Source organism: Triticum urartu, chromosome 2 (assembly GCF_003073215.2).
Source record: "Triticum urartu cultivar G1812 chromosome 2, Tu2.1, whole genome shotgun sequence".
In the NCBI taxonomy this organism is placed as follows: domain Eukaryota; kingdom Viridiplantae; phylum Streptophyta; class Magnoliopsida; order Poales; family Poaceae; genus Triticum; species Triticum urartu.
In genome coordinates, this window is record NC_053023.1 from 607,805,633 (window position 1) to 607,818,745 (window position 13,113).

Below are 13,113 nucleotides of genomic sequence, written 5' to 3' on the forward strand. Positions count from 1 at the left end.
AGACAGGAAAACAAATAGAAGATGAAGAGAATACTAATGAAAGGGAAGAGACTTCCCAATATCCTCCTATTATTTCTTATGATGAATCAGGTAATGAGGAGGAGCCTTCTATTCAACCAATATCATTAATAAGGAGCTCCAAAAAGAGGATAAAACCCACACATAATGTGAAGAAGAAAAATAAAAGACGAAGAAGCAAAGGTAAAAAGGTATCCCTCCCAAATGATGTTGCTCCTATTACTCATTGTGATGATGATAATTGCTATACTATTGGTGTTATCCATACTTGTAATGAGGAGAGTGATTATGCTTATGATATGAAAAGGCCCAAGCTTGGGGATGCTATGTTTGATGAGAATGACATGTTTGGGAATTTATTTGCTGCAATTAATGTTTGTCCCAAGCTTGGGGATGCTATGTTTCATGAAGATGATATATTTAACGTCCTAAGTTTTGATATGCAAATTTATTATGATGATAGAATGCCTCCTATTTATGATGGTTATATTGATGAAAGTGGGTTTGGAAGAGTGTCGACTTTAGGAAGTAATGATCCCACTATTTTGGAGGGAGTTGAATCTTATTTTGAGAATTATGAAAGTGGATTTGGAGAGGTCATGACTTTATTTAGTAATGATTCCACTATCTTGGAAGAGGTTTCAATTGATTATGATGAGAACAAAGTTGCTACTTATGATGATTATTGTGATGACACTTATGCTATAAAAAGTAGTGATGATTATATTTATAAAACTTGTCATGATTATGATTACCATTTTTCTGAACATTACTCTTTTAATGTGGAAACAATTTATAGTATTCGAGTTTCTTATGATACTCCCACTATTCTGAATAAGAAGAATTTTGCTTATGTGGAGAGTAATATAAGTTCTATGCTTGTAGATCATGAAAAGAATCTTTTATGTGATGGTTATATTGTTGAATTCATTAATGGTGCTACTGAAAATGATTATGAGGGAGGAATATATGCTTGTAGAAATTGCAATAATACCAAGTATCCTCTCTATGTGCTTAAAGTTTTGAAGTCATGCTTCTTTTGCCTTCCCATGCTAGTTGATTATGGTTCCCATAAGTTGTTTGCTCACAAAATCCCAATGCATAGGAAGTGGGTTAGACTTAAATGTGCTAGTCATATTCTTCATGATGCTCTCTTTATGTTTCAATTCTTATATTTTATGTGAGCATCATTGAAATCATCATGCCTAGCTAGGGGCGTTAAACGATAGCGCTTGTTGGGAGGCAACCCAACTTCATTTTTGTTCTTTATTTTTTTCTCCTATTTAGTAATAAATAATTCATCTAGCCTCTGTTTAGATGTGATTTTATGTTTTAATTAGTGTTTGTGCCAAGTAGAGCCTTTGGGAAGACTTGGGTGAAGTCTTTGCAATCTTGCTATAAAAAACAGAAAGTATGCGCTCACGAAAATAATTATCAATTTTTAACAGAGAGCGATAAACTACCAATTCCAACTGCATTAGATCAATATACTTTTTTTCCTGGTCATCCTAATTTTGCAGATTTTTTGGAGTTACAGAATTATTCGAAACCTCCAGATTGCTACAAACTATTCTTTTTTTGACAGATTCTGTTTTCTATGTGTTGTTTGCTTATTTTGATGAATCTATGAGTAGTATCAGAGGGTATGAACCATACAGAAGTTGGAATAGTAGATATTACACCAATATGAATTTAGAATGGGTTCACAACAGTACCAAAAGTGGTGATTTATTTTCTTATACTAACAGAGCTTACGAGTTTTCTGTTGAGTTTTGTGTTGTGAAGTTCTCATGTTTTGGGTAAAGATTCGATGGACTATGGAATAAGGAGTGGCAAGAGCCTAAGCTTGGGTATGCCCAAGGCAACCCTGGGTAAAGGACAACCAGAATCCTAAGCTTGGGGATGCCCCAGATGGCATTCCCTCTTTCGTCTTTGTTCATCGGTAATTTTACTTGGAGCTATATTTTTATTCACCACATGATATGTGTTTTGCTTGGAGCGTCATTTTATTCTCTCTTTTTCTTGTTGTTTGAATAATATACCAAGATATGAAATTCTTAAATGTTAGAGAGTCTTCACATAGTTGCATAATTATTCAACTACTCATTGATCTTCACTTATATCTTTCGGAGTAGTTTGTCATTTGCTCTAGTGCTTCACTTATATCCTTTTACACTATAAGAAATATATCAACTTGTGACCTTGACTATTGGTCACTGAAAGGTCATTATTTTTCATTTGCTACCTTTTTGTGACCAAAAACAGAAGGTCAAAAGCTGGCGGTCGTAAACTGAAATTAACGACCTTATCTGTGAGAAGGTCGTTGATGTTTACGGCCAAAACAGAAGGTCGTTGAACCCATGACCTTTTGTTTTGGTCACTGGTTGTCTGCCCAGGCCACATCGGATCCGAAGTGAAAAGCTGACGTGGCAAAATTGCGACCAAATGAAAAGGTCGTTGACAAGAATCAGCCCGGTCCGATTCGACGCTTTACATGGGCCAGGCCCAACAATTCAGCCTTTTTATATATTTGTTTCTATCAATTTTTGATCGGCTTCATGTGCCAGGCCCAACAATCTGGCCTTTTTATATTCACAATTCAGCCTTTTTTATATTCTGGGTCGTGGCCTTTTAATAGTCAATTTCATATTATTTTCACCCTTCTCTAACGAGTTTTTTCCATTAAATAAACAGCTCCAAACCAACTTAGTTTGGGCCATGGCCTATTCAGGCCCAGTACTATTTTCTGCCATATTCAACCCATATGTAGTAGCATGCACACAATTTTCATAATCTTCATGTACACAGGGAATACAACATTTACTTACACAAGAATACATCATCTACACAATTTGCCTTAACTTACTACTACATAACATTGTTCAACTCGTATTAGCACATCTTGTACTGTCCTAATGGTAAGAACCAAGTAGTACAAACTTTATTGCTCCCTCTGATGTGCTCCAGATGCAACAACTTGCCTTCCTACAAAAACATAACATTACATTAATAGATCAATCAAGGAGGAAAGGGGAAAAAAGCTGAAATCATCACGCACACAAATAACTGCATAATACATTAATGTATAATGTAATAAAAATATATGTATAATCAGGGCAATTTCCAGCCAACATGAGCACATGAATCATAGTAGAACTAGCAAAAGCGGATTAATTATCAGCAACATGCGTGCCATGTACAAAACTAAAGAAGATTTTTACCAAAACAGAAGGAATGAAGGACTTGAGCAACCATGTGATGTGCATGCATTTGGTACAAGGAAAGCTATGCTACTGATTCCATGCTCTTCCCCAGTTATTGGGTATGAAAGAGTTGTGAAGGCTGCTGCTTGTAAGGTCCAGCAGGCAAATTGAATAAAAGGGTGGTGGGTTAACACCAACAATGTCCTTGTTTAAGTTATTTGATGTTAATATTAACCTATTAGTCTATTGTCAGTCTTCTCCACACAGATTGTATGCAGCTGAGTGAGAAATTAGATTATGTGGACACACCGTATATTACCTAACGAGAGCAGATGCTACCTCTCAGACTGGTTTTTCATTCCATTTGATATTGCTGATTTTTTATAGCTTTCTCAGAGTAGTATAATTTTTCATTCTGTGGCCCTAAATAAAAATCTTGCGAGAAAAATAGAAATATATTGTGATGGTATAAGTTGGTTGTGTTGCCATCATGGAGTGTAAATAAGAACATGGCACATAGTTGAAAATAGCCAGCAGAGACCTGAACCAGTCAGGAATTCATTGCAGCAGGCAAGCAAATCAATTTGGCAAATAGTGCAATGCCAAGTGAATTTAGTCAAGCATGTATGTGAATTCAGAGCAGTAGCACTAGGGACTAGGGACTGACGGCAATAGCACTAGATTCAGTCAAGCATGAAAGTGAATCTAGAGCAGCAGCAAAATCAGGGAACGTGAGAGAGGTAGAAGGAGGCTCAACCATGAATTGATGCTGCCCCATGGTTGGGTATGTAATTGTCGCTGCTCCTCCTTGTGGATGCCGAGGTCGGAGACACCGGATCCGTGCGGGCATCTGTCTCCCATCCGCACGAGCTAAGCAAACCTTAGCAGGTAGTCCACCAGAACCTTCTTCCTCTTTGGTCGCACCAGCGGCGTCTGCAGATCCGCCATGGCCGAATTCTGACTTCTGAAATGAAAAAGAGCACAATGAGATGTTAGCTGAGCCATGATGATATAGTAGTAACATGGAAGCATACCAGGGATAAACTGTACAGAGGAAAGGCGATAAATAACAAAAGCAGGAGTAACATATTCTCATGACAACCAGGACATAACCATCCCGATTCCATTTTACCATGTAATGTATAGTTTAAAAGTGAAGCATATCAAGAAGAAATTGTACACGGGCAAGGATGAAAAGAACAGAACATTAGCATTGTCATGGCCCCCAAAGACAAATATTGACCAAGGGGTGTATCAATAAGACTCGTCTATCCCAATTCCATTCTGAATTTTTAATTTTCATATAATGGTAAGAAGTTAAGCGAAAATGGTGCAGCAACATGGATGAGCATATCCTGTTACACAAACAGATGCTATCACGGACATCGCAATGCATCTGCCAGGCCATTGGACATCATAACATGAGTAATGTTAGCTAAGCCATGGTGGTATAAGAGCAACATGGAAGCATATACTACATAACAAAAGCAGAGTAGCCTTTTTCTTGTGGTTTCCAAGACGCATCCATCCCTATTATATTTCTAATCGCCACATGATGTTAGGTGAAAATGATGCAGTGGCATCTAACATGGAGCATATTCTTTACACAAACTGGGTCAACATGTAGAGGGTAAGAGACACTATCATTCACAGGCAGATCAACCTATGTGCCAAGGAACTGGACATGACATGACATGAGCAATTCCATGAGAAGTACATGTACAGGGCTACGACCAGGCGTCGGGGAGGATGGGGTCGGAGTAGGTGAAGAGGCCATCATCCTCCTCGTGGTGCATGTCATTGCCGTTGGAGTCGGGCATTTTGGGAACTCCATCAAACTGGTCCTGTTATCAAAAAAGGAACAAAGAAAGTTATAAACACAGCTAGAGAAGGACCTGGAGCAACTACAAACAATTCAAAATGAGATTAAAAGAACCCTATGATTTCAATTTCAAATCAAGCTAAACAGATTAAATATTAAGCCATCAGTAATACAAACTTGATCCAAATCCATGCCAAACTGAATCTACCAAGCATGACAACATCAACATGACTCGATTATTTCCATCTATTGCAGGCACGCCAGAAAACTTCCTTTAATTTTCTTAGGAGTTCTAAGGACTTAAAATATACAGTAACAAATTCTTGGTTTAAAGCCTCAATTAATACGAAGTTCAGAAACTGCCGAAATAAGATAAACAAAACAGTTTACAGTAAATCAGTCTTTACAGCAAAGACATCAGTCTGCCTACCAATTTCGCGACTAAATTCACGAATGTTTCAGTTTTCTAGTTAACCACTAGAATCCATTCATTTAGACAGGAGAGCCTGCAACCTCAAGGTTCTATACACACACACAGACACACACACACACACATACACACACACACATGGTTCCTATCGCCTTCATGTTTCAAACTATTATCCAGCACAGACCAAATAGAGCCAAAAACAACCCCATCGGCCAAGCACACAAATAAACTACCAAGTCCTCACATCTCCACATCAAAACAAGTAGAGCGAGTGAAAAATGTTACAAAGGTGGGCGTCAAAGCAAGAACCAGTGAGGGGCGATATACGGCTCCGGCGGCAATGGTCAACGGGCAGGAGAGGACGGATTTGCCAGGTGGGGGAGGAGGTCCATGCGACGAGGCTGGTCAGAGGCTTCGGTGGCCAGAGGAAGCGGGTCCGAGCAGCGAGATCCTGGACAGACTCTGTCCATGGCGTTGGCTGTCATACCGAGAAAAGGACAGAGAGAGCCGGAGGTTAGCGAGGGAAGAGAAGAAAGGGAGCACGGGAAATGGAGAAGGCAAGGGAGAGGCTTGGCTCACTGGCCTGGGACTCTTGCCGCCGACGGGCACGCGCGGTGGAGCTATTGGTCCTATGGTGCTGCGATGAAGACGGAGGGAGACGAGAACGAGTGGAGGCACGCACGGGAGGAGCTCGGGAGGGCGCCATGGGTCTTGTGCATGCTCGAGCAGTGAGCTCCTCTCGCTCAGACGCGGGCGTAGAAGATGGAGCTCGGGCTCCTGGTCGGTGCTCGGGAGGCGCGAAGCAGAGGAGGCCGGTGCCTCGCGGGCTGTGTGGGGACGAGGAGGCGCCGGGGTGCGCTGCTGGGGAAGGAGCACAAGCGGCTGGAGTGCTGCTGCGGGCATGGATGGATGGTTGGATCGATGAAGGCCGGTGGTTGCAGGAGGCCTCGTTCCCGACGAGATCGAGCGGGGATGTGGCCAAGGACGTGCGGTTTGGTTGGGTGGGGGAAGGGGAGGGGAGAGGAGTAGGGCGTGCGGGAGGCCATGGATGGCGGCCAGCTCCGCCGGAGGGAGGTGCCAGCGGCGATCTGGAAGGGAGGAGGCATCTCTCTCTCTCTCTCCGTCGGGCGAGACAGCGAGGAGATGGATGGATGTGGGAAAGAAAGGAGGCGGGGGTGGATGGAAAATGACTAGCTAGGGTTTCGGGGTTGGTGTGGAAGGGTTGAGGACAGCCGTTGGATCCACGAGCATCAGACGGCGTATGATGCATGATCCGTGTGAAACGTCTACGGACCAATCAGAATGCAGTATGATGCTATGACCATCTAAATTGGTCATAGTTGCCAAAAAATAATGTGTTAAAATCATGTCAGCTATTTTATGACCTGAGAAATTCAAAAAGAAAATAGAAAACCTTCTCATTGTGTCACCAAAATGTGAACGAGTTTTCAGAAAAAACAACAAACATGAAAAAAGATAAATATCTTCAAAAAGGTGTAGTGAGAAATGAGTTTTTTGGCAGAAAAAACATTTTTCATTTTTCGAGGGACCAAAATGAGTTTTTTGTGAAGGACCTACCATATATTTGTTGCAAAATTGGATCAAATCATTTTTCTAAAATACTAGGCCATATTTAATGCACAATTGACCAAATGGATGGGTGTCAAAAGCTTTGTTCCACCTCTGATGAAAAAGACAAATTTTCGCCGATTCAGCAGGAAACACGTCAAATTTGAACAACAAATGCCTCATAGTTTGCTCTTTATTTTTTTCAAAAATCTTTTGTAGGTACATAAGTATCTATTTAATTAGAGAAACACCAGATAAATCCAAAATTCAACCACTAGCTAGGAACGGGCATGCCTGCCGTTTTGATCGCATTTTGAAGAAACGAGCATAAAAAATAAAAAAAATAAAAATTGGAAAACCTTCGGATTGTGTCATTATATGTGGCCAAGTTACCAGGAAAAATAATAAATTTGTAATACGGTAATTCTTTTAAAAAAGTGTTAACATAAATGAGCTATTATCTATGAAGATTCACGGCTTTCAAGCCAAATGATCAATCTTATGGCCACATTGATGGCATAGTTTCTTAAAATGATCTCATATTGTGCACAACAGTGCATCTTGCAATGGCAAACAATGTTTCCTAAGGGATTTTTCGTTTTCTTTGAACGGAAAATCAATTTTTCATTTTCCGAGTGCCAAAAATGAGTTTTTTTGTGAAAGACCTACCATATATTTGTTGCAAGATTGTACCAAATTAATTTTATAAAATACTAGGCCATGTTTAATGCACAATTGACCAAATGGTTGGGTGTCAAAAGCCTTGATCCACCTCTAGTGAAGAAGACAAATTTTCGCTGATTCAGTAGGAAGCGGGTCAAATTTGAACTATAGCTGCCTCATAGTTTGCTCTTTATTTTATCCAAAAATCATTTCTAGGTACATAACTATCTATTTAATAAGAGAAACATCAAAAGGTTTCCAAGATTCAACAACTAGCTAAGAACGGTCAAGCCTGCCGTTTCGACCGCATTTTGATACAGGCATAAAAAATTCAAAAAAAATCAAAAAATTGCAAAGCCATCGCATTGTGACATCATATGTGACCAAATTTTCAGGAAAAATAATAAACTTGTAATAAGACAATTATTTTTAAAAAGTGTTCTCAGAAATGAGGTATCATGCCAAATGATCAATCTTATGGCCACATTGATGGCATAGTTTCTTCAAATGATCTCATATTGTGCACAAGAGTGCATCTTGCAATGGCAAACAATGGCAAACTTGTAATACGACAATTATTTTTAAAAAGTGTTCTCAGAAATGAGGTATCATGCGTGAAGATTCATGGCTTTCAAGCCAAATGATCAATTTTATGGCCACATTCATGGCATAATTTGTTCAAATGATCTCATATTGTGCACAATGGTGCATCTTGGAATTCCGAACAATGTTGACTAAGGGATTTTTTATTTTCTTTGCATGGAAAATTCATTTTCCATTTTTCGAGTGCCCGAAAAGAGGTTTTTTTGTGAAAGACCTACCATGTATTTGCTACAAAATTGTACCAAATCAATTTTCTAAAATACTAGGCCATACTTAATGCACAATTGACCAAATGATTGGGTGTAAAAAGTTTTGATCCACCTCTCGTGAAAAAGACAAATTTCCGCCGATTTAGTTAGAAGCGGGTCAAATTTGAACTGTAGCTGCCTTGTAGTTTGCTCTTTATTTTTTCCAAAAATAATTTCTAGGTACATAAGTATCTATTTAATCAAAGAAACACCAAAATAATTTCAAGATTCAACCACTAGCTAGGAACGGTCATTCCCACCCTTTTGACCGCATTTTGAAACGGGCATAAAAGATTAAAAAAATCAAAAAATTGAGAAACCTTCGCATTGTGTCATTATATGTGGCCAAGTTCCCAGTAAAAATAAAAAACTTGTAATACGGCAATTATTTTTAAAAAGTGTTCTTAGAAACGAGCTATCACGTGTGGAGATCAATGGCTTTGAAGCCAAATGATCAAACTTATGGCCACATTCATGGCATAGTTTGCTCAAATGATCTCATATTCTATACAGGGGTGCATATTGGAATGGCAAACAATCTTGCCTAAGGAAGTTTTCATTTTCTTTGAATGAAAAAACCATTTTCCATTTTTTGAGTGCCCAAAAGGAGGTTTTTTGTGAAGGACCTCCCAAATAATTGTTGAAAAATTGGACCAAATCATTTTTCTAAAATACAAGGCCATATTTAATGCACAATTTACCAAATAGTTGGGTGTAAAAAGTTTTGATCCACCTCTCGTGAAAAAGAAAAATTTCCGTCGATTCAGTTGGAAGCGGGTCAAATTTGAACTGTAGCTGCCTTGTAGTTTGCTCTTTATTTTTTTCCAAAAATCATTTCTAGGTACATATGTATCTATTAATCAGGGAAACACCAAAAAAATTCCAAGATTCAACCACTAGCTAGGAACGGTCATTCCTGCCGTTTTGACCGCGTTTTGAAACGGGCATAAAAAATTGGGAAACCTCCGCATTGTGTCATTATATGTGGCCAAGTTCCCAGGAAAAATAACAAACTTGTAATGCGGCAATTATTTTAAAAAAAAGTGTTCTCAGAAACGAGGTATCACGTGTGGATATCAATGGCTTTCAAGCCAAATGATCAATCTTACCACATTCATGGCATAGTTTGTTCAAATGAGCTCATATTGTGCACAAGGGTGTATATTGGAATGGAAAACATTGTTGCCTAAGAAAGTTTTCATTTTATTTGGATGAAAAAACCATTTTCCATTTTTCGAGTGCCCAAAAGGAGGTTTTTGTGTGAAGGACCTCCCAAATAGTTGTTGCAAAATTGGACCAAATTAATTTTCTAAAATACTAGGACATATTTAATGCACAATTGACAAAATGTTCGGTGTAAAAGGTTTTGGTCCACCTCTCATGAAAAAGACAAATTTCCGCCAATTCAGTTGGAAGCGGGTCAAATTTGAACTGCAACTACCTCATAGTTTGCTATTTATTTTTTCCAAAAATCATCTCTAGTTACATAAGTACCTATTTAATCATAAATACAAGGTTTGGTGGCGATACGTCGAGGTTTGGGCGGTGGCCGAAGGCCCCAACTCTAAAGCGCGTAAACTCGCATGCCCGCCGCATGGTCACCGCGTGACCGTGGCGTTGCCATGTGTTCTGGGCGGCCTAGGCATGTCTAGTGGGTTGGGCACTCCCCAGGTAGGTGCTAGGAAGAAAATTACAACATAAGATTCTCACGAGGAGACCGATCGATGCTCAAACATGAATTAGCAGCCAAGTGTTTGATTAGCGGTACGGAAAATGTACATGGCTAATGGGCATGAGTTTTGGCTGATAATGATCAGTTACTAAGAAGACCTTCTTCACAAATTTTCAGCTCAAAAGGAGGAGCCTAGGTGGTACTTTCTTTGCAAAGTACCACACTGGACATAAATACAAATGTTGAAGCTGCGCTCAAAATAATGAATGGATTGAGCTGGCATTTGGTGGAGGATGGTTATTTGGGCATAGGAAAGCACCGTAGAAAATGGATACTATTTCGACATGCCAAAGTGGTACTTCCTTCACAAAGTGTTGTTTTGAACAAAATAGGAAAATGAATATTGTTGAATTATTTTTGAACTAGGAAAGGAAGGTTTTTTTACATATTTCATGAAGATATGACCCAGAGAATTTATGAGATTTTTTTGGGAATTTTGGGAATGACAGAAATATAGGTTGCTTCACAACATGGGGCAAAAATTGCCGCATGGACATCACACATAGGCAAAACTGATGAGGTGGCACCTAGTCATAGCAACCCACCACAATTTACAAGGTTATGACCATCTATATTGGCCGTGATCAGCTAGAAATAAGGCAGCGGGCCAGTGCTATCTGCTTTATGACCATTTCGTGTAAGGAAATTATGACCTTTCTGACCAAAATGGTCGTTATAATTTAGGGTTTGGAGCCCCCCGAACAGCTTTTGACCAATTGTCTGAAATGGTCATAGATCTATGACCAATTCTTTTAGGGTCACTGACAGAAGGTCACTAGTTGACATATTTCTTGTAGTGTTAGAGCATGGCGGTGGTTTTATTTTGAAGAAATAGATGAACTCTCGTGCTTCACTTATATTATTTTGAGAGTCTTTAGAACATCATGGTAGTTTGCTTTGGTTATGAAATAGTGCTAATATGATGGGCATCCAAGATGGGTATAATAAAAACTTTCATATAGAGTGCATTGAATACTATGAGAAGTTTGGTACTTGATAATTATTTTGAGATATAAAGATGGTAATATTAGAGTCGTGCTAGTTGAGTAATTGTGAAACTAAGAAATACTTGTGTTGAGGTTTGCAAGTCCCGTAGCAAGCACGTATGGTAACCGTTGTATGACAAATTTGAAGCATGAGGTGTTCTTTGATTGCTTTCCTTATGAGTGGCGGTCGGGGACGAGCGATAGTCTTTTCCTACCAATCTATCCCTCTAGGGGAATGTGTAGTAGTACTTTGCTTCGAGGGCTAATAAACTTTTGTGATAAGTATATGACTTCTTTATGACTAATGTGAGTCCATGGATCATACACACTCTTACCTTTCTGCAATTTGCTAACCTCTACGGTACCGTGCATTGCCCTTTCTCACCTTGAGAGTTGGTGCAAACTTCGCCGGTGCGTCCAAACCCCGTGATACGATACGCTCTATCACACATAAGCCTCCTTATATCTTCCTCAAAACAGCCACCATACCTACCTATTATGGCATTTCCATAGCCATTCCGAGATATATTGCCATGCAACTTTCCACCGTTCCGTTTATTATGACACGCTCCATCATTGTCATATTGCTTTGCATGATCATGTAGTTGACATCGTATTTGTGACAAAGCCACTTTCATAATTCTTTCATACATGTCGCACTACTAGGAAAAGGGCTATAGATGATATGCCCACTAATGGCGCACCAGACATGTGGTGCGCCACTACTATATAGTAATGGCGCACCATGAGTCGGTGCGCCATTAGTAACAAATTTTTTTTCCAAAAATTCTAATGGCGCACCAGGAAAGAGTGCGCCATTACTAGTTTAACTACTAATGGCGCACCTCCAACCCAGTGCGCCACTACTATTTTTTTTGCAAAACTTCTAATGGCGCACGTCAAGCTGGTGCGCCATTAGTAACAAGGGTTACTAATGGCGCATCTGTCTGTGGTGCGCCATTAGTAACCTGGGACCAGCTAGATATTTTGGACAGCCACACCTACCCACTCACTTTCCCCACTTCATTCTCTCCACCTCCTCCTCCAAGCTTGTGTCGGCTGCCTCCTCCTCCTCACCTCATTTGCACCATAGATTCATCAAAATTAAGTGGTTAAATTACCTTTTTTGATAGGTAAGTAAGGGGAAAGCTATCTTTATGTTGTAGATCTACTTTTTTTCTCCCTAGCTCGCTCAAACAATGTGCACATGCACTTTTTATGGCCTTGCTAGATCTATGTATGTTTGTGGTGTTGCATATGTTTGTGTTTGCAAGTACCGGTATGTGAAATGCGATAGTTGCCAATATTTTTCCAGAATGTTGATTCATTTCCGTTTTGGCGAGAATTTTGGCACTATGCATTCTTTTTGGTCCTATTTTTAGGGAAAGTCATGCCAAATTTTTTCTTGGTTCTAAAATATCGTTTTGCTCTACCCCGCAGGTGACCATGGTCCACACGATGATCGAAGGCTTCGTGAATAGGTTTTTGAGCTCCGCGAAGGCCGAGATGCTTCAAAAGAACGAGATGGAGATAAGATGTCCATGTCGAAGATGCAAGCTGAAGAGCCTTATTGCGGACCCGGATTCCGGGCAGGTGCGGGACCACCTGCTCTTGCGTGGTTTCATGGATGGCTATCGGTGGCAAGGTGGTGAAGATGACTATGAAGTCGTCTATGGGGGTCGGGCAAGAAATGAGGAAGGGCAGCAAGACAACCACCGTGGCGAGGGCGGGCGAGAAGACGAAGAATCTCCAGGACATGATCACGACGGTGATGTTGTACACAGTCATCATGTAGAAGATGCCGGACATGATGATGAGGAAGATCAAGACAAAGGGCAT

General features: G+C 40.0%; 1 long non-coding RNA gene across 2 annotated transcripts; it reads right to left on the minus strand.

The window, feature by feature from the left end:
* Window positions 1–2,785: 2,785 nt before the first annotated feature.
* On the minus strand, window positions 2,786–6,641 carry LOC125539148. Of its 2 annotated transcripts, XR_007296683.1 has the most exons (5): window positions 6,053–6,641; window positions 5,783–5,951; window positions 4,939–5,065; window positions 3,979–4,185; window positions 2,786–3,003 (listed from the first exon to the last, which is right to left on the minus strand). It is a non-coding gene; the product is annotated as an uncharacterized LOC125539148 (long non-coding RNA). The 2 variants fall into 2 exon arrangements; XR_007296682.1 differs by having other exon boundaries at window positions 5,783–6,640.
* Between the last annotated feature and the right edge of the window lie 6,472 nt (window positions 6,642–13,113).